Raw genomic sequence first — 23,318 nt, 5'->3', positions numbered from 1 at the left:
ATATCCGGAATGGGATCCTTGAGTAAAGAACTCGGAATTTTATTGATCGGAGAATAAATGACCCGAAAGTCAATTTTCTGCAAAATACGTGCAACCTTATAGCCAATTGATGGAAAGAAGGGAATGGCAACGGAATTTTTATAATCTCCTAAAACAAGAATGGGCTTTTTTGTGTGTTGAGATGAGAAGTTTTTAACTGCTTCATTAATAATGTTAGGTGAAAAGCCCCTGTCAATAGCTATCGCTTTTAAATAATTTAGTTAGTTCTTCATCAAAGGATAGTTTGGAGGAGCAAACTTGAAGAGCCCGGAAAACATAGGAATAAAATGAAGCTAACTTTTGTTTAGTCGGATGACATGATTTGAAGTGAGGTGGAAGGCTTCAGTAAACCGTAGTACTGAAGATGGATGTGTTTTGCGTGACTAGAGTGTCGAGAAACGGAAGAGATTTTCAAGTCTCAAGTTCAAAAGTGAATTGAATAGCAGGATCAATGGAATTCATTGTTGAAAGAACTTTATTTAAATCATCTTTATTACCTTCAAACAGGGTAAAAGTATCGTCTACTATATTTGTTCGACGTCTTATTGCGTCTTAATTAAAAGATCTACTTGTTCATAATCTTTGTTATATTGTAAAAAGCTTTTAATACAAAATTAATCTTCTGGGAAAGTCAATAGTTAAATAAGAATCCCACTCACTTTTCTAAAATTGGTGGAGTGTGCAAAGAACTCTACAGCGTGGAATACAAATAATTATGTACAATGCATTTCAAATTTCAATTCAAAAGCAGATTTTGTGATTTTCGTAAAAATGAAATTAGATTGTTCTCCTTACCATTTTCAGTAGACGTTGCAAGTGTTTCACCTGAACTTCAATTAGAATTTATAGATTTAGAGTGTGACTGCAGTAAAACACAAGTTTCTTGAAAATCCTACACTAATTAATTTTTATTCGAAGTACGTGACCGAAGACAAGTATCCAGGGAATTCGTAAACATACACACTTCTTGTCTTCTTTCTTTGGCAGTACCTACATATGTGAACAGCTCTGTAGTAAAATTAAAATCCTAAAATCGAAAACAAGAACACGGCTGACAAACAGACATTTGGAGGAAACTCAGCAAGACAGATTAAACCGGATATTGAAGCTCTAATCAAGCAAAAACAACGTCAAATTTTACTTTAAAACTAAAGTATCTACCATATCCCGCCAGTAATGTAATTTGTTTTCTTTTTTTATTGTAAATGCATTTTGTAACATCGTTCCGTACAATCATCTTTACGCTTTTTTTTTCATAGTTAAAAAAAAGTTCCAAAACGTTTTAATTCAATTTCCATTTGATGTTTTGGTTCCAAAAAGTCATATATATATATATATATATGCAAATCTGTAACACTATATCTTTGGCTAGAATGAGTTATAGTCTTACAAAACAAAGCTCCCTTTTTTATAAATTTTCAGACTACACTATTTTTTTGTCAGACACGTGGCCCGCGGATCTTTATGAATTTATCCATGTGGCTCTCAGGCGTGAAACGTTGAAAACCCCTACTTTAATGGAAACATGAAATAATACAAAATTTTAATTTCTTAAATAAATGTTTGATTTTTCTTATCAGATATCGTAAGTGACAGGCAGTGGCGGCTTGCCATATGGATCAGGCAAATGACTGATTTGCAAGTTCATCATTAGATGTGGGAATTAAAGCAAATATGTGGAAATATATTAGTAATTAATTTATCTAGCTTAATGAGCTGCATGAGGTCTTCAGGTGGAGAGGTAAAGTGTGATATTCTTTGGGGAGGAAATCCCATCAGTCATGAAGTTCGTAATTTCTTGATCCAGAGGGTTGTTAGCTGGAAAAACGTTTGGCTTGAACTGATTTTTGAGAGAGTTGGCAAAAAGCTCTGCTTTTTCTTAATCAGTGCAAGCAGTATTCTTGTTTCTGGCAAATATTTTAAAATTTAATGGGGACAGCTAAAGGTTTTTCTTTGAAAGGAAATATAAGCAGTATTGATATTTGAAATCACTTTCAAACTTCTATAAAGTTAAATGTTTGATATAAACACTCTATTCACTTCTCAACCCGTAGTAAACATGTTTCAGTCAAAGAAAAATAATCTGCAAAATTATTTTAATTGTAGATATTGGAAAAAGTAATTCTTCCATAAAACAAAAAATATTTTAGATTCCCATTTTTAATGACTTTACATGGAAAAGAACATTACCATCTTATAAAAGCATGTCATATATCAGTATAATATAAAAATTCACTTTCCTAGAAGGACATAAAATCTGCAAAAATTTCCAATGCTGTTATTTTATTTATTTTAGATATCATAGACCAAGAAGAAATTGCAGCATCTCAGATGCTCATTTAAATCGTCAAATCGTTTTTCCTAGAGAACTACAGTAGTCCCTGAATACAGTTGCAATACATTTTGCAACTGTATTAAAAAAAAATGGCACTCAAAAGTCAAATTTAGCATCATGTAAAACAAAAAAGTCTGTTTTTAGCATGCAAAAATTCCACAAAAATTCATAAATTCAATTCAACTCAATAGAAAAAGACTTTCATAAAGGATTTAAGAAAAATGTCTTATTTATGCAGTTAGGAAGCATCTTGTGTCAAATCATAGTCCTTTCTCAGCACAAGGGACAAAATTAATTTAATAACAAAGGAATTCTGGAATGCTTGTTGCTAGTTTATGAAAGATTCCCTATTAACGCAATTTGAAATTAACCAGGCCTTTTCTAAAAAGAGTTTGTTATTGAGAAAAGATGGAAAAATTACTATTCCAAACGTTTAGCTTATAAAAGAAAGCTGTTCATGAAAAGTACAAAAAGAAAAAGTTAAAATAAAGTATTAATTTTACCCAGGTCGCTCCTTGGAGGCACATTTTGTGTCTCAGTCCCAACTCGAGGGGACATCGGTGGTGTCTCCTCTGGATCCTCACATCACCTCCTACGCCACCAGGTTTTGAAACGACAGGGAGTCTAACATCCCGCCTGGCCTAAATTACACAGTATTATATTATAATTCGTTTAAACAGAAGAATTTGTAAAGAATACTGTTCAGCAATTGTAAAAACTACAATATGAATTATAATAACATTAATACATACTCTTTTCTTACAGAAATACTCAATGGATCAAGAAAATAGTTAGCATCATAGAAATTAGAGATGAATTTATTAGCCCAAATGGGCCAATAGTCTTGAAATGCAATTTTTATGTTATTTTACTTTAACACATTTACTAGCCTATGGCCATTCGAAAAAATACAAGATAATTATGTTTTAAAGTTATTTGGTCTCCTACTGATGAATAAACTAAGACATTAAGAAACAGATTAATAATATTAATAACAAAGCAATAGATTAATTTTTTTAACTTTTGAATATAATTCAGTTAAATAAAAATTCACAATATAGCTAATTTAAAACATTTAATTCATGCAGAATTATTTATAATATATATTTTCTCCCTTTTTAGGTATAACCATTGTTCCCATGTTAGTCTAAACGCATATTCATCTAGCTGCTAGCACAGACTCTTCATCTAGTAATGCTACCGAATGCCAAAGATTCGTGTTACAATCTCGAAGCATAGGTCACTTCCATAACGTTCAATGAATGGTTTCTAAACATATTTGTCCCAGATGTCAAAAATTATTTAAGTAAAAAGGGATTGCCTTTTAAGACTCTTTTTTTAATTGAAAATGCGACTATTCATCTTCAAGATTTACAACACAAAAAATAGAAATTGTCTTTTTACCCAAAAAATACAACTTCCTTATTACAGCCATTGAATCAAGTAATAATTCCGACTTTTATGACATTGTATATCAAACAAACCTTTGGGTATATTTGAGAAAAAATGGAGAATGATGAATCTCTTACACTTATGGATGGCTTGGAAGAAATTTACAATCTTAGATTGTGTTGGACTGTCATATACTCAGATTAAACAATCAATGCTCAACACATGCTAGAAAGCAATATGGCTGGATGCTGCTAAAGATGAGAATGATAGATTTCCATTAGAGTATGAATATTCTCAGATCACTAAATTGGCCCAAACTATAGGAGGAGAAGGTTTTTGAGGATTTAGCTCAAGCACATATTGAAGAAAAAATGGTTGACGAAGAACTAAATGAGGATGAGTTAACATGATTCCCGAAACAAATAAACATGACGAAGACCAATTCGTACCAGCTGCATTCACAGCTAGAGTCATCAGCGTAGGACTTGAATTGGGAAGAAAATTAGGTATCATTTTTTGCAATATGACGCAAATGTTGAACGAGCTCTTCGATTCCAATAGCAGCTTAGTAAGAGTTTAAATCAATATGAGGATGTTTACAAAGATTTAGGGGAAAAAATGATAGTATTTGTTTATAAAGCATAATTTTAAGTTTTAATATTTTGGCAACATTGATAGTAAATTGTAAAATGAATAAGTTAAAAATGTATCTGGAAGACGGAGAGTTTCATTATAACTTTCAGAACATTAATGTTGTTTAGGCTTAACAAAATCGCCAATTTCTCTAAGAGAAAAATTAGACTTGTATTATAATTAGTGAATATAAATCAGAAAATACGGCATATAATATGATAAATTTGAGTCATACAGAAAAATTAAGTGATGATAATTATTTTATTTGGGCCAACAGAATTGAAAGTGAATTAAAAAGTTTAAAAATATGGAGAAGTATGATAGAAGCTGATGAACCACCAAAACCATATAAAAAGGATGATGTTAATTTCGAAAATGAAATAAAAACTTGGGAAATATGGGATGATAATAACGCGATAGCAAGAAATATAATGAATCAAACTATGACAGCTCCACAAGCGTTAAAACATGCGAATGAAAAGAACGCAAAGAAGTTATGGGAAAAAATCAAAAATGAAATGGCGGCAAGAACAGACATTTCATTCATTTGGTGTATTTAATTATGGCAAAGCACACTAGGGCTATCTGCCTAAGAGGAGGGATGCCTTCGTGGAGAACTTTCTAAGGGAAACTGGCTCGTATACATGTTACACATGGGGAAAACCACGAAAACGCCCATGCAGCCAGCCCGTTCGCGGGATTCGAACCTCGGACCGAACTACCAGTGTTCAGCGACTTTACTGCTCGGCTGCTGGTGGGCCCACAGCAAGAACAGAAGATATTCAAATCAAATGTAGAATAGAATTAGTTCAACTGAAAATGACTCAAAATGAATCAGTAGATGATTATATGAATAGAGCTGTAATTCTAAAGTAAAAGTATTCAAGTTGGAGATGAAATAAGAGATAAAGAATTAATTTACTTCATACTAGAAGGACTTAGAAAGGAATTTGATGTTAAAATTATTAAAAGCAATAAAGAGAAAGATCTAGCTTCAATTAGACAAGCTTTAAAAGAAACAGAAGGAAAAAATAAACAAAGAGGAAAAGAAATAGAAGTAAGTTCTAAGGCAAAAGAAAACTGGATAAAATCGAAATATGAAAGAAGATGCTTTAATTGTGGAAAATTAGGACAATTAATAAAAGAATGTCGAAATAATAATAATATTATAAAATGCTTTTGCTGTGGAAAATTCGGCCACAAATCAACTGAATGTAAAATGAAAACTAAACAAAAACACCGACAGCAGAGAAATGTAACAAATAAAACTTATAGAATGTCAAGGAAAGAGAATATGAATCAGCTACATGCTTATTTGAAGTACCTAAGAAAATAGAAAGCACATATCTTAATCAAGATAGAAATGATGGAAAGAATAAAATAAATGAACAACAGAATAGAAAAATTAAATGGATTATTGATTCAGGAGCCACATCTCACATGGCAACTAATAAAGAAATATTTACTCATTTTAAAGATGAAGAACGACAAATAATGACGGCTGAAAAAGGGGCCATGATCAAATAGAGTTGTATTGGTAACATTAAAATGCAAACTGATAGAAATAAGAACTGATAGAAAATGTTCTGCAAGTACCGAATTTAAGGGAAAATCTGCTGTCAGTATCAAAAATTGTAGATCATGATTTAAAAGTAATTTTTATCAAGAATAAAGCAGAAGTGATCATAAACAGGGAAACATTCTATATATAGCTAACAGAAATGGAAATAAATTTGAAGTTGAAGGAAATATTGTTGAAGAAGCTAAAATTAGTTATGTTAATGATGTACTATGGCATCAGAGACTAGGTCATATAAATTATCAAAGGCTGATAGAAATGAAAAAACACTCATCGGTCATTGGGTTAGAAAATGTAAAAATTTCTGAAAACAATTGTCAACCTTATACATTAGGTAAAATAACACAAACATCTTATAAAAGTGTGAAATTTAAGCAATCTGAAGATATTTTAGAATTATGGCACATAGATTTAGTTGGACCAATTAAGAAATCAATAGATGGAAGCTGTTATTTTTTAACAGTGGTAGATGATTACAGTAATTTCATATTTGTGATAACAATTGAGAAGAAGAGTGAAACTTGAGAAGCTCTAATCAAACTTATCATTCAAGTAGAAAGACATACAGGAAACAAACTAAAAAGAATTCGTAGTGATAATGGTAGTGAGTTTTTAGCTAAAAATATTAATTTTTTTTTAAAAAATATAAATTTTTTTTTTTTTTTTGAAAAAATGGGAATTAAACATGAACTTACAACGCCTTATACTCTGGAAAGTAACGAAAAAGCTGAAGGTTTTAATCGTACTATAATTGAATCTGCTAGAACTATGTTAATTGATGCAGAATTACCGATAAAATTTTGGTCTGAAAGCGTTAAGGTAGCTGTACATGTGAATAACAGGAGTCACAAAAATGATAAAAGGTTTACACCACATGAACTATATAAAGAACGCAAGCCTAACATTACTTATCTTACAAGATTTGGATGTGAAGCATATGTTCATATAAGACGAGAGAAACATAGAAAGATGGATCTAAAAGCTAAAAAAGGAATTATGATAGGCTATAGCATGAAGAGAAAAGCATACAAAATTTATAGCCCTGAACTAAATAAAATTCAAGAAGTGAGGGATGTAAAATTTGATGAACAGAAACATAGATCACCTTTACTAAAAGAAAATTATTTAAAATTCGATAAAAATAAAATATTAGAAGAACTTATTATTTTTTATAAGGAACAAACTAATGGAAATGTAAATAATTCAGAAATAACTGACAGATACTATAGAGAAGATAATACAACAGATGAAGAAGCTGAGAAAATTTTGCCATCCAACAGTGATGATGAACACGATGATAACAATTCATTGGAAAAGCCAACCGAGTATCCACAAATAAATGAAGAACCTGGAAATGATAGTCATGGAAATTCTGTACAGAAAAGACCAGCACGAACTATGAAGCCCCCAGAAAAATTAAAAGATTCGTGAGAAAAAGTCGGGAGAAATATATTGTAAATCGGATTGGCGGGAGAGCGGTCGAAAATCGGGAGTCTCCCGCCTAAATCGGGAGAGTTGGCAACTCTACATTTCACAAGTGATTTCAATATACACATTCCAAAATTTTCCAAAAAGTTAATGTGCATTGGATGTACACGTATTATAGTGTGTATTTTATAAACTATTTGTTATTCTTACTTATTCATTGCATTAAACAACAGTCTGTTTCTTATTCTATCTTACTGACACACACAGTTATACTTTATATTAGATAATTTTTATTTTTTGCCATTTACTGTTATGTTTAATGTTTATCAAAAGAAGCTTTAATGATATGCATGGACTGGTTAACAGACAAAAGCCCACAAAAAAAAAAAGGCCCACTATGATAATTGACCATGCGACAAATACCCACAGCGATGAAAGCGCACATTGATAAAAGTCCACACAGATATAAGCACACGCCGATAAAAGGGGCTTATTTTTTTATTACTAAATCGTGTATTTATAATTTTAATTATAATAAATGGAGTACTCAAATCTGAATTTCAATGTTTCAAATATATGTCTAGTTTGTATTTTATCATTTCTTTATTTGTTTAATTTATTACATTGAAAGCAAACTTTATACTCTCTGATTAAGTGATTAGCTATAACGTTTGGATGATAAATCTGAAATTGCATTTTATTATTTATTTACTTATTTAACTTTGGTATGAGTATGTGAAAATGAAAAATATCATTGCGGAGTTTCTCACATGCCATTTTTAAGGTAATATGACTGAGATTAAATATAATTATGTTTCATTATTAAAACCATTAACTTTTTAATTAAAAACACTTGAATTTTATTTTTAGTCCAAAGGGATTTGAATCCCGAAGGACTATTAGTTTCGTTTTGGCATTTTGCGTCGGACTCATAAACGTCGGTTCACTTTTCAAACTGTTGCCACAAAATGTTAGAGTCCTGCATTATATTTGAAGAAATTAAATAATGAAAAATCTGCATAAATGTATGTATATTTCTCGTATTGTGATAAAACAATGGTACATAGAGTCATCGAATTTTGAATAACGTAATCCTCCAACGAATATGAGCATGTGGAAGACCAAATTTGAAATTTGAAATTTGTTTTATGATCGATTTCCTATTTTTTAAAACTTTGACGAATTTTTGATTAACAAACTCAAGGATTTCAAAGCGAGCAATGGCAACGTTGTGCAGAAAAAACATTTTTATCTCCAGCGCGTGAGTCTCTGTATCGGAAATTCTAAAGATATGCTCGTTTTAAAACTACGAGTATTTTGCGATATTGCTGTTGCACTGGATCTTATGGTTTAAGTGCGAGGAACATGATATTTGATAAAGAAAGGTAACACACAAAATGTTAAAAAAACTTGGCTAAGAGATACTTTATTCTTTACTTTAGACTGAGCTTATTATCAAAGTTTAAACATATTTCTCACTGAAAGCTTTTTTGAATGTAACAATTATAATTTGGTGATTTTCTAGAAATAGTTTCTTTTCGACTTCAGAATAAATTAAAATTGTCAGCTGACACCCTGTCAAAAAAATGAATTCCAAATGTAACCTCTTAATCTTTAAACTACAGCAATTCGGAATAGTGTTTTTAATTTTTATTTTATTTATTTATTTATTTTGGGTGGGGATGGAACAACTCTCAGAAGTCGGCATATCTACAAATTTAAGTAAAATCATCTCAAACTGTAGTAATAAATATGTAACATTTCATTAGAGATTGGGAAGATTATAAAGAACTATGCATATAATAACATCTAATAAAATTTTGTAACTACATAAATATATATTTATAGAGTCATCAAAGTTCATCGCTTTTAGATTCTAAGTATACATATTATATAAATTCATCATTCATTAATAGTATTATATATAGTAATAGAAAAATAGTATTAATGTTTCAAATTGTAATTTTTTAATAATTTCTCTTGCATTTGCTGTATATTTGCTCAAGATTTATGGATATCAGTTACATAACATGAAAAATACACAGAAACCAGCTAATCTTATATTACAGCTGATTGTGAAGGAACAATTACAGTGCTCTTAATTACAGTTATAGTGCTTTTAAATCTCCCTACGGTAAATAGCTGTTTTCTAGACATTAGATTAAATTAATTCCATTATCCATTAGAAAATAATTACAGTGAATTATATCTATTGAAGACATTTCTAAGAGGTCACCTTTTGAAAGAAACCTGTATTTTTTGTGAACATAAACAAACATTGCCAGTGAATATCACATTTCTAAGATCACCATATCTACAACCAAAATCCTTTAAAACCATGAACGGTTGCGTTATAGAGGGCTCGCTATATTTTTAATAAAACATGTACATCTTCGTTATACACTTGCTACATTTTGATTTTCTGTCAAAGCACAGGAACAGGCGTTCTATTTTTATTTAGAAGTATGTGAAATTGAAAAAAAAAGACACTATATGACAAAAATGGAATTACATTCAAACACACACCTCTTGAACATGTCTGAAATTCATTATTCTGCTCAGAATAAATTTATCTAAAGAAAATGTTTAATAAATATTAGAACACAAAGGCTAACTTAGGTCAAAGTAGTAAGGGTCAGTTCGTTTGAATAATATCTTTTCTTAATCATAATGTGACTTTTCGAACATCGAATGAAATGGGAAAGACAGAATAAGTGCGAATGGCAGCAGACGAACGACACTATTTCAAACTCGGCATGAAAAGAGAACGGACGAAATGACACTAAGCCAAGGGAAGGCATGCCTTTGTGGAGGACATTTTAAAGGAAACTCGCTCGTACACATGTTACGCAAGGGGAAAACCACGAAAGTGCCCATGCTGTCAGCCTTTCCATCGGAATTTAAACCCCGGACCGAGCTACCAGTGTTCAGCGTTTTTTAGCATGGAGGTAGGAAAGGGAGGAGGGGCCATTCCGCGGTGAAGCACTGCTTTGAAGCTTGGGTCACCAGACGGGGTGTTCTTTGTTTACATTCAGAAGCTCGCTTGACAAGATTCTGATAGTATTTCGACACACGACAGTTCCATAGAAATCAAAAAAGGGACACTTTCGCATGAAAGAAACATTCATAGTGTGATGGATAATAGCAATTTGTATAGTTTACTGACATTTACGCAAAAATCGCATCTTGGTTATTTTTCGATAACTAACAACAGCGATTTTGATCATGAATTTGTTTTATAAAATTCTAAGCTGTTGCACTACAAAAATATAGATTATAAGAAAATTGCTAAAAGAGTTCTGCCAAAATTTATTTTCTAGAAGATTTGAAAAGTTTGAAACTTGATGGCTAAATGTAAATATAAAATTATGTATGTTAAAATATTTGTAATTAGGCACATAGGTCAGATTAAGTTTTTATTAAATAGAGTAACGCATGCAAGGGCTATCTGCCTAAAGAGATAGATGCCATCGTGGAGGAATTTTGAAGAAAAACTGACCTTTGAGTGGGTATTAAAAATAATACTTATAATTTTCATTCAAATTATATTCATATATATTTTTTATGTAAAACTTTCGGGTGTATGCTAAATTAGTGTAAATTACTTTACACGAAAAATATAGTGAATGCACAGAAATTAAAGATTTGCACATGCCGGAAATGATAAATAGGAAATATGTATGGGTATTTATGCACGTGCTTGCAAAAAGCATATATCTGCCTTTGACAAAATACTTAAATATTCATTAAATTATTTATAAATGTATTTGAAATGAAGAATTTATTCACTTATAAACAACTGTGAAAGTACTGTGAAGAAATCTAATGATTAAATGTATCTAATTTATAATGATTATAAATGTTATCTAAATATATAATAACTTTAATATTGAATTGTAAACATAAATTGAAATCCTGTTGACAAATACGTTATAAAATTATTTAAGCAAGAATTGTTCGTATTGGAAAGCAATCTGCTAAAAGGTATTGTAAAGCAAATGCTATGAGATGTGCACTTAAGAACGTAATAAAGAGTTTTGGAATATGTATTGTTGAAATGAAGGGTAAAAAAAAAAAAAAAAAAAAAAAAAAATCTGATAAGTATAATTAAAAGAATTATTCCCTTTTCGCTAATTCCTAATAATTCTCTAATTTAAAATGAACCGAATAGAGCATTAATTATAAATTGACTTACATTTTTCGATTTAAAAGAAGCCAAAAAACCATGTCATATTTAAGAAAGAATTTTAGGAAGAAGCTTTATAAATAGAAAAGAAATAATGCATAATTTTAATATTAATAATACAATAAACTTTGATCTTAATTTTTGTACCTTAACCGAATAAAATCGAATTACCTTAATTTTTTTTCCTAATGTAATTAACGAAAACTTGTGAAAATATTTCATTCAAATTAAACCGTCCTGTGAAAAGTATAGCATTTAATTCAGTTCAGAATGAAATGCTGTTTAAAAATATGTTGTTTTCACATACTTAGGACTCTGAAGTGTTGTAGAAAAAGAAAATATATACATTTATATGTATATTTGCGACGTAATTACAAAATATTTACACCAGAACGCGTCAAATCCCATAGAACTCAATGGTAAATGACCCAATTTTTTGGTCACCACGTAGGGATCGCCGGTGCTTCAGAGCAGGGTACGGAGAAACTTGTTTAGGGTGACTTCCATCTTACTTCCTACCTCCATGTTTTTTACCGCTTAGCCGCTGTTGAGCCTTGTGCCTACATGAAAAGCTTGAGAATTGGATGACTGACGCTTGCTTAATGTACAGCTTTTACTCCATTATTTATTAATTTTTATTTGTCTAACTAATTATTTATTTTTTCTGATATTTGAACTTTTTCAAAGGAACAATGTCTAGAAAGTTTTGCGAATCCAAAATAAATGATTAAGTCTTAGATGAGATACGTTCTACCAATCAAAAAATTTTTTTTCACGTTTAGAATGTAACATATGTAAGTTGTTATGCATACTGCTTATCTCAACTATTCTTATCTCAAAAAATGCTCAATTTTTTTTTCTCTTTTGAAATCAATAGAAATTTTTTTTATGAAACTAACCCCAGTAAAACATAGAATTTTATGTTTGAATGTTAGCTTCAAGAATGGAGCTAACAAACAAGTTATAATCCTTCACAGGAGCATGCAAACTGTCAATGACCTTCTGTAAGATTGCTGGTGACTTCTCACTAGTCAAAAGAGTCCGCCAAGCGGTAAAGTCGTGGAACACTGGAAGTTCAGTCAGAGTTTCCAATCCCGCAGACGGGCTGACTGCATGGGCCTTTTCGTAGTTTTCCCCATGTGTAATTTGTACATGAGCCAGTATCTCTTAGAAAGACTTCCACGAAGGCATCCCTCTACTCAGGCAGATAGCTCTCGAGGCTTTGCTGTGCTCACATACACTAAACCAAACCAAACTCACTAATCAACTTGATGTTCAGTAACAATAGAATAAGGTTAAAGGTTGAAACCTTTTATTCAAGAGTACACCTTGTGCTTAACATATAGACTACTGCTTGTGATGTTATGTTACGTAGAAGTAAAGGAGCCACCTAATATTTACCTGAAGTAAGTACACATTAGCTCTAAACACAAACTAGAAAAACAACAACATTCCGGCGTCTTCGAGTCACAATGAAATTGTGACTCCAGCCAACACCGCAAGTTCTGCACCGTCGGGCGTTAAATTAAAATGCATTACATTACATGATATATATAGCGATACATAGTTGTACATGTATATGTTTTATGGCATTATTTATTGTAATGGTACAGGCATCATCTTTCAGGACATTGCATATTGCAGTAGATAAAGGCATGATGTAGATGATGTTCTTTTAGGGCGTGTTTGCAAACATGATCTGTTTACATGAGTGTTTGCTATCAAAATTAAGTTAGCTATAAAATTGTTTACAAAGCTTACTTCATTCTGCATATTTATGCTTACTGCTTACATTTAAATATTGTTGTACAGATGTGCTGATACTTTAGCTACTCAGTATTGACGAATGAGTTGCTAAAGTTTCAGCACAACCATACAACAATACTTAATTGTTGTGTTGATATTTTAACAACTCAATCGACAAAATATTGAGTTGCTAAAGCATCAGCACAACCAATAAACCTAAATTTTCAAGGTAATAAATAGAGGATTTCAAGATTAGCCTAACAGGCCTTTTCAGAAAATTAACTTACTGGTGCACTTAATGCAACGGCTAAACCCTGACAGCAAAAGTTGACATAGCCAATTCTCGCAATTCCTTTCAATCGCAAAAGCTTCGCCATAAATACTCTTCACTCATTTGCATTCTAAACATGTTTACTTACTAACTTATTTACATCCGGGTGAGGAAGCGGAAAGTAGAATTGACAGTACAGGCTGAAATAATACATAACAGGATAGTATTTTCTCCCTCCTTCCAGCATGCCTTCGCGGTGTAATGGTTAGCACACTCGGCGCGTATTCGAGAGGTTCAAGTTAAGAGTCCAGGCAAGCACATTGCTAAATTTTCATATCTCCTGCATGATGCCTGAACTAAAAAAAAGGTGGTGGATGATGATTCTTCTCCACCAAGATTTGACGACTGGGTCCCCTAATACCCAGTGGCCTTTAAAAGGGGGAGTAAATAAGGTATTTTCTCCCTCCTTCTAGAATGCCTTCATGGTGTAACGGTTAGTACAATTGGCTCGTATTCGAAAGATCCAGGCTCGAGTCTCGAAGAGGGCATTGCTTATTTTTCCTTTTCTCCGCATATATATATATATATATATATATATATAATAATTTATTTCCTAAACAGTATTGATTAATTGATTATATTATCTCCTAAGTTTAATTAAAGTAGAATTATTTTAAAAGCGTGCATCCATACTGGTAAGTTATATTTTGAAAGATGTTTTGAAGTAATTTGAAAGCAAAATGTTAATAATGTTTTAACGGGGACTGGAGTTAAATCATCATGAAGAATAAAATTTCAATTGTAAAAGGAAAAATTAAAACATGTAATCATTGTCATTGATCGGAAATTAGTTGACTTTTCAAGGGGAACAAACCAACTCCCGTTCAATGAACAATAATTGATAAAAATACGTAAATACGAAAGTGTTTCGTCTTTACTCGAGTTATAAGTTAAAGGCAAACCGGCAATTCTAGTCAGGCCAAATATTTCCGCGAATAGAAGGAATTATGAACCAATGCTGATATTCAAAGAACTTATTCTTATGAAGCATTTTAGTCAATTCAATTTGGAGTAAAAATCAATTACTGTAGAGAAATCCTATTTAACTCGAGTAATCGTCCCCGACACTTTCATGTTTATGCATTTGAGTACCATATTATTTGTAGAAATTAAACATTGGAAATTGTCATTATGAAATCGAATTCAAAGTAAAGTTGAAATAAACATAGAAGATTATAAAAAAAGATAAATAATGCAAAATTTGTAAAAACAAATCAAAGACAATATAAAAATAATATAAAAAATAATATAGAAAATAATATATAATAAGAACAGTGAATGTACAGGAAGATATAAAGGCCAGAAAAGGTATTAAGTAACTTACATTCTTTCTAGTGGGGGAGTTGGCAAAGTGTTCTCTTCGTGTCTGACTCAGAAGTGTAGGGTGTCCGAAAATTCTTAACGGCAGTAGGGGCTTTGAATAATATCAGTCGGTAAAACTTGAAGCAATTTATGGTAGTGGGTGGGACTTGGAATTCTTGAGGGATGTATTTTGTGGAGTTCTTATCTGAGAGACACCATCTGTTAAGATTTTTTTGAAAATACTAGTGAATGGAAATTAATTAATTTCTGGCTAATTGTCATGTCGCAATGATTAAGAATTTAAGAAAGGAAAAAAGCATTTTCACTGTCCAAGAGCTAATAGACAGTTACTTAATACCTTTTCTGGCCTTTATATCTTCATGTACATTCACTGATCTTATTTATATTATTTTCTATATTATTTTTATATTGTCTTTGATTTGTTTTTACAAATTTTGCATTATTTATCTTTTTTTATAATCTTCTATGTTTATTTCAACTTTACTTTGAATTCGATTTCATAATGACAATTTCCAATGTTTAATTTCTACAAATAATATAGTACTCAAATGCATAAACATCAAAGTGTCGGGGACGATTACTCGAGTTAAATAGGATTTCTCTACAGTAATTGATTTTTACTCCAAATTGAATTGACTAAAATGCTTCATAAGAATAAGTTCTTTGAATATCAGCATTGGTTCATAATTCCTTCTATTCGCGGAAATATTTGGCCTGACTAGAATTGCCGGTTTGGCTTTAACTTATAACTCGAGTAAAGACGAAACGGTTACAGCCGAAAACATCGCGGCAAAAACATCGCGGACGAAAACATCGCGGAGAAAACAACGCAAGGCGAAAACATCGCAGTTCTAAAACATCGTGGTACAAAACATCGTCGTCGAAAATAAAGCGGTTCAAAAACTTCGCAGTTTAAAAATATCGCCGTCGAAAATATCGTGGTAAAAAATAAAGTATCTATTAATCATCGCATGACGATAACATCGCAGACATGCTTTTTTCAGGCTTTAATAACTGTAAATGGATATTCCCATAATGATTTGTGAGCGCAAGTGATGTAAGGAAGGATAATTTTTACTTTCACATTTTTTTATTAACTAATAAATTTTTGCTGAAAAAATAAGAAGGAAACTTAAGCATAGAAAATTAAATGCAACTTAATAGATTATACTTTTTATGAAAAATTACCTGTAAAATCTTTATTAAAAATAATTTATTATGGTCTTTGTTAGTTAACTATGTTGATTTAAAATTCTATTAAGTGCTATAAGTTGCATTAATTTTCTATGCTTAAGTTTCCTTTTTATTTTCTCAGCAAAAATGTATTAATAAAAAATATGAAAGTAAAAATTATCCTTCTTACCCTCTTGCGCTCACGAATCATTATGGGAATATCCATTTACAGTTATTAAAGCATGTCTGAAAAAAGCATGTCTGCGATGTTATCGTCATGCGATGATTTGTAGATACTTTATTTTTTATCACGATATTTTCGACGACTATGTTTTTAAATTGCGAAGTTTTTGAACCGCTTTATTTTCGACGACGATATTTTGTACCACGATGTTTTAGAACTGCGATGTTTTTCTCTTTGCGATGTGTTCTCCCACGATGTTTTGTAGCACGACGTTTTCGCCTTGCGTTGTTTTCTCCGCGACGTTTTCCTCCGCGATGTTTTTGCCGCGATGTTGTCGGCGGACACCAGACGAAACACTTTCGTATTTACGTATTTTTATCAATTATTGTTCACTGAACGGGAGTTGGTTTGATTCCCTTGAAAAGTCAACTAATTTTCGATCAATGACAATGATTACATGTTTTAATTTTCCTTTTACAATTGAAATTTTATTCTTCGTGATGATTTAACTCCAGTCCCCGTTAAAACATTATTAACATTTTGCTTTCAAATTACTTCAAAACATCTTTCAAAATATAACTTACCAGTATTAACCAGTAACTTACCAGTTATAACTTACCAGTTTTTAGAATTAAAATAAGCAGTGTGGCCAGTATTCCCTTTCACCTCCCTTTGTCACACTGATACAAAGGCACTTCCATTTCTTGCGTAAATATAAAAACAAAGATACACATACATGTATATGTATGTGTATCTTTGTATACCTATATACAGTATAGATTCACACTTTTAAAATAATTCTACTTTAATTAAACTCGGGAGATAATATAATCAATTAATCAATACTGTTTAGGAAATAAATTATTATTAACTAACTTTGCAGCAATTGCGCAAGTAATAATAACTTGTATTCGCACTAAATGGATTTAAGATCATACAACATTATATATATATATATATAAAACCTAATGACTCTACAGTAAGAACTAAAGATTCGTATAAAATTCTATATAGAGTATAAAATTCTAAATTTAAATCAAGTTGGCTCAGTCTAGACCAGTGATTCTCACCAGCTTTTTCCCCATATACCCTTTCCACCATTGCTAAATGATCATTCAACCTCTCCTTCCCAAAACTTGAAAAGTAGATATGTGTTTGTTTAAATACGGATTATTTTTTAAGTAAATTAAACAAGTATCAAACATGTTGGTAAATACCAAAATTTGAATAAATGTTCTTTTTTGTATTCATAAACTAAATCTAAATACTTAATACGTAAAGAAAAGGTGGACTAAATTACTCTCTGAAACTTTGAAATTCCCCTTAGGGCTATTCCTCCTGATTGAGGACCCATAGTCTAGCCAGAATTCGTTTTTAATAGTGACTAAATATACAGATAATTTAATTTGTCCCACTTTTCTTATACTAACTTTTGTCACAGAAACTTCGGATTACGTGCATGTTTTTTGAAAATAAAAGACACAAATTTAAAAAAAAATATATGTTTAAAATTTGATGTTGAATTCAAAAACAGTTATTTGGTAGCCAGACCTAATAAACCTAAGAGATCAAATTTGAAGTACACCTTACTTGTTCTTACTAACTTCTGCTTAATGAATTAGAATTATTCTTAGAAAAGAACCTGAAAAACTGGTGAAACATTTCATGCTAGAAAACAAGATATTAGAAACTTTGAACTCATTCAATAGAAGAAAAAAGTTATTCAAAACGTATCTCCATAACAAAACATTTTTTTTCTACTTGATCGTCAACACATGAGGCTTTTAAGAAATACCTCCTACAAGATATGTGGCCACTATTTCTGTGCTGTCAGAATATGAAATTCGTATAAGGAAATCAATGCACTTCGAGGAGAAGAAAATGACCTTAATTTGATAGTTTTTCTACCTAATAAATTTTTACATGTTATGAGTTTCTTTTTCTTAATCTAGGCGAAATAATATTCAACACATAATAACAGCATAAAACCCACAAAAGAAGTGTTCCAGTGAATTTTCAGTTTCTAAATGCTGTTTAAATTTGCTTCAATCAAAGTTTTTGTATATAAATAATTACGGTAAATTGAAATGAACTGTTTTTTAAGCGTTTACAGTTAATCGAGTAATATAATATTTTTATTGAAATAAAAATTATTTTTAATGTGCAAGATTACTTTTCTTACAACGCTGGGCTCATGGTTCTTAAATCCTCTTGTTGCTAAGTTCAGAAACCTGTGTTATTAAAATTATTCGAATAGTTTAACTTTTATTACGGTTTCATATTTTTCATTTTAACTTTCACATGGTTGCGTTTTCAACCATATGAAAGTTAAAATGAAAAATATTACTTGTACGTAAATTTTAATATATGTAATAATTTAATGTTTTTAGAAATAGTTCAGTAGTTTTACTTTTAAACAATGGCTTTGATATAACAAGCATGTTTAATTAGTTCATCAAAAAGTTGTTAGAGACACTATCAAATCAGGAACTAGCATATTTTTCCACTCTGCAGTTTTACTGCAAAAACAGTGAATTATCCCTTTAAAAATGGTTAAAAAATATTTAATTCCTTTCATTTTCCAATTATTGAAATTTTTAAAATAATTGAAATTCTAACTAAATCCTTAGACAAAAGGTTATTCAAGAACTATACTAAAGAAATGTAAGAAAGGGGTTAACTTCAGTTACAAGCGGAATTTCAGATAATGTTATTTTCTAGTAGGTAACTAACAAAAAACATTTAAAATCCTCTTTAATTGTTCTCCTGCCACACCCTCCCTTCTGAGGCCTTCTTTGGCGCCCCAGGTTCCATAGGGAATAAAGCAATTAAGCAAGGCTCTCCTCTCTTTAACTGCTTTTTCACACAGCTGGGGGCAAAAGAAAAGGAAGGCAATGGTTTCCTGCCTGAATAGCCAGCGGCCAGTTAGAAAACTAAATGACAAAAGCCCACAAGACGAATGCCCACTTAAAACCAGCACACATTTTCAGGAAATCCAAAATAACTATGACTTCCTGAAAAATTTTACGAGTAATTATTATGATTAAAAAAATTAAATTTCAAGTGGGAATGAAATTAATTTATGTAAAATCCAAGTTGTCAAAATTTAACTGGATTATTTGAAACCATGCTTTTTATTCACCATTAAAACGGTGTTTGCGCTTAATCATAATAGAATACTGTACTTTTATTTTTTTTTCGTTAAAATGAAAGTTCGGCTTTAATTCTCCATATTAAATTCATATAATGCAAAATTTTCTGTAGTGTTAAATTATTCATAAATTATTCTCTGTATATGATGAAAATTTACATACATATTATACTCCTTATAATTTTGTAGAATTAAAATAAGCTGTGTGGCCAGTATTCCCTTTCACCTCCCTTTGTCACACTTATACAAAGGCACTTCCATTTCTTGCGTAAATATAAAAACAAAGATACATACATGTATATGTTTTTAATTATATTATTTTGATTGACTCTCTGTACTATATATATATATATACGAATTTAATTCAGCCGGAGACGAAAATGAAATGTGTTCCGCTACTTAAATTTATTGTTCAATTATTTCTTATTCATTTATTTTTTATTTTATCTCTATTCATGACGTATATATCGGTGTGGGTTTTTGTTAGTGTGGACTTTTATCAGCGTGCCCTTCTATCTATGTGGGCTTTTATCTGTGTGGGCTTTCATCAATGTGCGCTTTCATCGGTGTGGGTATTAGTCGCGTGGGCAATTATCCCAGTGGGGTCATTTTTGTGGGCTTTTGTCATGTGCACTTTCGTCCTTTTGTCTGGTCACCGCATGGACTTTATGTATTTCCTTCACAATGCATTTTGCTGTGAAATGACAAACATTGTACAGTTAATAATTAAAAATAAAAGTATGTTTTGACTAACAAAACTAAAGAAAGGAATATTTATACATGATTAATAAAAATTAATTATTCATGTAATATTATATCTAGAGTAAGGTACCATCCTTATACTCATTATTGGAATTGTCGTATATTGATACTTTGATACCCCCCTTACTTTGTTTAAAAATTTGAAATTAGATTCCATTTACTCAAAAACCAGTATTATATTTATTTGTTCCATCTGCTTAGTTACACTTAAGTGCTTAAAGTTCTAGTCATTGTACAAGGCATATATAATAAATATGTTTTTCTCCTATCTAAAATATCTATTTGTAAAATATCTTTTGAAGTAAATCTTTTAATTATAATAATGATTAATCTTTTATGTGGTAAGATTATGTAAATTATGTATGGATATTAGATTTAAGTGACTGAAATTTAAAAATTTCAATGGGAAAGTGGTGTTTACTTGGAATATTCCCATGATTCTCGAGTTACCTGGAGTCTTGTTAGACAACAATGCTGCATAAATGTACTAGACCGTTTGGCAGATGAAGCTACTATGTATTTTTCTGCATTACATGGAAAATAGAGGTGTGTTCTTATACCTGTTACCCATCATCTGGCTTGTAAGTATGAATAAAATATTAAGATACTTATTTATTGATCTATTATTTATTGAAAAATATTTTTATGATATAAATCCAGATGTATTGCATAGTTACAAGAACTATCTATTAGTTTTCATGTTAGTTCTAAGCTTTATTGTAAATTTTATTTTTTTACTTTGAAAAAGAATAATTGTGATGAAATATTATATTCTGGACGATTATATATCTCTAAACCACAGAATTTCTAGCAGCAATTTGCCATCAGTGTCAACATTAAAAAATCATTATACTGAATAATTCACCTTATAGCTGTAAACTGCTAATATTTTGATACAATTGGACATATTATTTTAGGATATGTCTCTTAATCTTCTCTTAACTCGTTCCATACTCAAATCATCCCCTTAGAAGCTAAGATTGAGAATACTCGTCTCCTCAAGCAACAATTGGATGCTGTACGAGTCGCATCGGACATGGACCAGCATACACCTCTTACGGCAAAAGCAAACTGTGATACATTGAAAGTACTGGAGCCCCTTAAGGGTAAGTGTGTTTTTAAATATCTCAGTATGCTAAAAAAACCCTTAGATAGCCTTGCTAATGCTTTTAATGATAATTTTAAGTTAAATATAAAAAGAAAACAACATGAAATCTCGGATAATTCAAACGCTAATTCTAACCACGAGGATGGTAAGCCCATAAGGCATACATACGTATAGTATATTTTTCAGTTGCAATACCTTATTACCACTGAGAATTTTTTGCGATTCCCAGGACGCCATAATACAGTCAAAAAGTCATTAATTCAGACACCCATAATCCGGAATGATCTATAATCCGGACCTCAAAGCTACAAACTTTCTGCGCATGCGTCGCGTTTACGTGTGCTCGTAAGACCTTTACGGCTGTGACTTTGCCTGTGCACATGCGCATAATACGTTTACGCATGCGCGTTTAACGTATAACGGACGGTATAAGCTGAGCTAAAATTATCTAATTCAGTTAATGTTGCAGATTGCGTTGTTCCTTAATCTTCGAATTGGATCAGGATTATTATTTTTTGCAGACTGTTAGAGCAATTTTATAAAAGTAAGCTTGAACTTTCGATTATGTCAAACAGAATTTCCGATATATATTTACTAATATGTACAGGATCTACAAAGCAAAAGTATGTTTCGAAGTCCATTAAACAAAAAGTGGAATTGCTGCAAAAAATGGAAAAAGGCATATCCTTTGTTTCTTAACCATTCCGAAATCTGTTTATCAATTTCATGCTGCTCTGTGGGGGGGACATCGCAGCGCGCAATGAACTGGAAGTTGATTTGTCAGCACTATCCTTATCTTCAGGACAAATGTTTTTATTTTATTCGGCTTATAATTCCTTACTAAATGTAGTATTTCATCTCGATGTATTCCGTCTTTGATATGATTTAAATCAAATTCCTTGTCATTATAAATATCACAAGTACACATCAAATAGTTTTCTGGTTGCAATTTTCTAATTTCGACTATGCTTAATGTATGCTTTACGCATGTGCTTGTTGAAAGAAATGTTTAATAAAGTAAACAAATAAATATTAAGCTTTTTTTTGTAAATTTTGATACCCTTTAGATCATAATTGTTCTTTATTTCATAAATAACGGTTTCATATTTTTAATTGTATAATTTCTGCATGCCATCTTACCAGATTTAAACTGATGATCTATAATCCGGAATCGCCAAAGTCCCGACGAGTCCGGATTAACTACTTTTGACTGTATTTACAAAAATTCTGTGGAACCCAATAAGTACTGCGCAAATCCGACACATGCGTGAGTGAAACTGTCAATTTTTTCTTTTGTACACTTGCAGTTTTAGGTCACTACATTTAATTTCTAATTTTAAGACATAGAACAATGTGAACATTTTAAATAAGTAACAGATGAAATGACAGCGTCACGTGCAAAGCAAGAAAAATGAACGTTTCTATTATAAAATGAAGGCGTCGAAACGGATTCATTTTTTTTTTCTTTGTCTGTATTGCCATATCTATTTTAAGATGTATTGTATTATGTAAAAATATTTGGTAATTGTAAAAGTATTATAATAAATTAAAGAAATATCAAAACTGCTAAAATTCTAGGCAACCCCCTGCTGCAAGTCCAGCGACTCCAGTTTAAGAAACCCTGGTATAGACAGACAACCCGGCGAAATTACGCCCTAATTGAGATACAGACATAAAACTTATATCAAAATGATGGGGCATGCATTTGCAGTTGAAAGCAGCAAAACGCATCAAAATGGATCATTAACTTTCGAGTCGTGTGATTTTGATGCGGCTTGCTGCTTTCAAAAGCATTTTCCTACAACTTGCATCCTATTTGAGATGCAGATATAAAATTTGTGGAGCATGAAATTGCTATTGAATGCAGGAAACCGCATCAAAATCGGACAATCGGTTCCCGTGTAAAACAGATTTTAAAAAACTGTAATTCTTAGAGATGCATCAAATT

At 31.1% G+C, this 23,318-nt stretch overlaps 1 protein-coding gene across 1 annotated transcript in view; it reads left to right on the top strand.

The window, feature by feature from the left end:
* The first annotated feature begins 8,625 nt into the window (after window positions 1-8,625).
* LOC146994923 (uncharacterized) overlaps window positions 8,626-23,318 on the top strand; it is a 236,454-nt gene continuing 221,761 nt past the window's right edge. The window contains exons 1-2 of the mRNA XM_085825095.1: window positions 8,626-8,791; window positions 21,180-21,368. The gene's annotated coding sequence lies outside the window, so the exon portion shown is untranslated. The remainder of the gene's footprint in view (window positions 8,792-21,179; window positions 21,369-23,318) is intronic.

Source organism: Stegodyphus dumicola, chromosome 10 (assembly GCF_044657685.1).
Source record: "Stegodyphus dumicola isolate Sdum_Otavi_A_Nest chromosome 10, ASM4465768v1".
Lineage (NCBI taxonomy): Eukaryota > Metazoa > Arthropoda > Arachnida > Araneae > Eresidae > Stegodyphus > Stegodyphus dumicola.
Note: the sequence above shows the minus strand (reverse complement) of the source record. Positions and strands in the feature narration are given on the sequence as shown.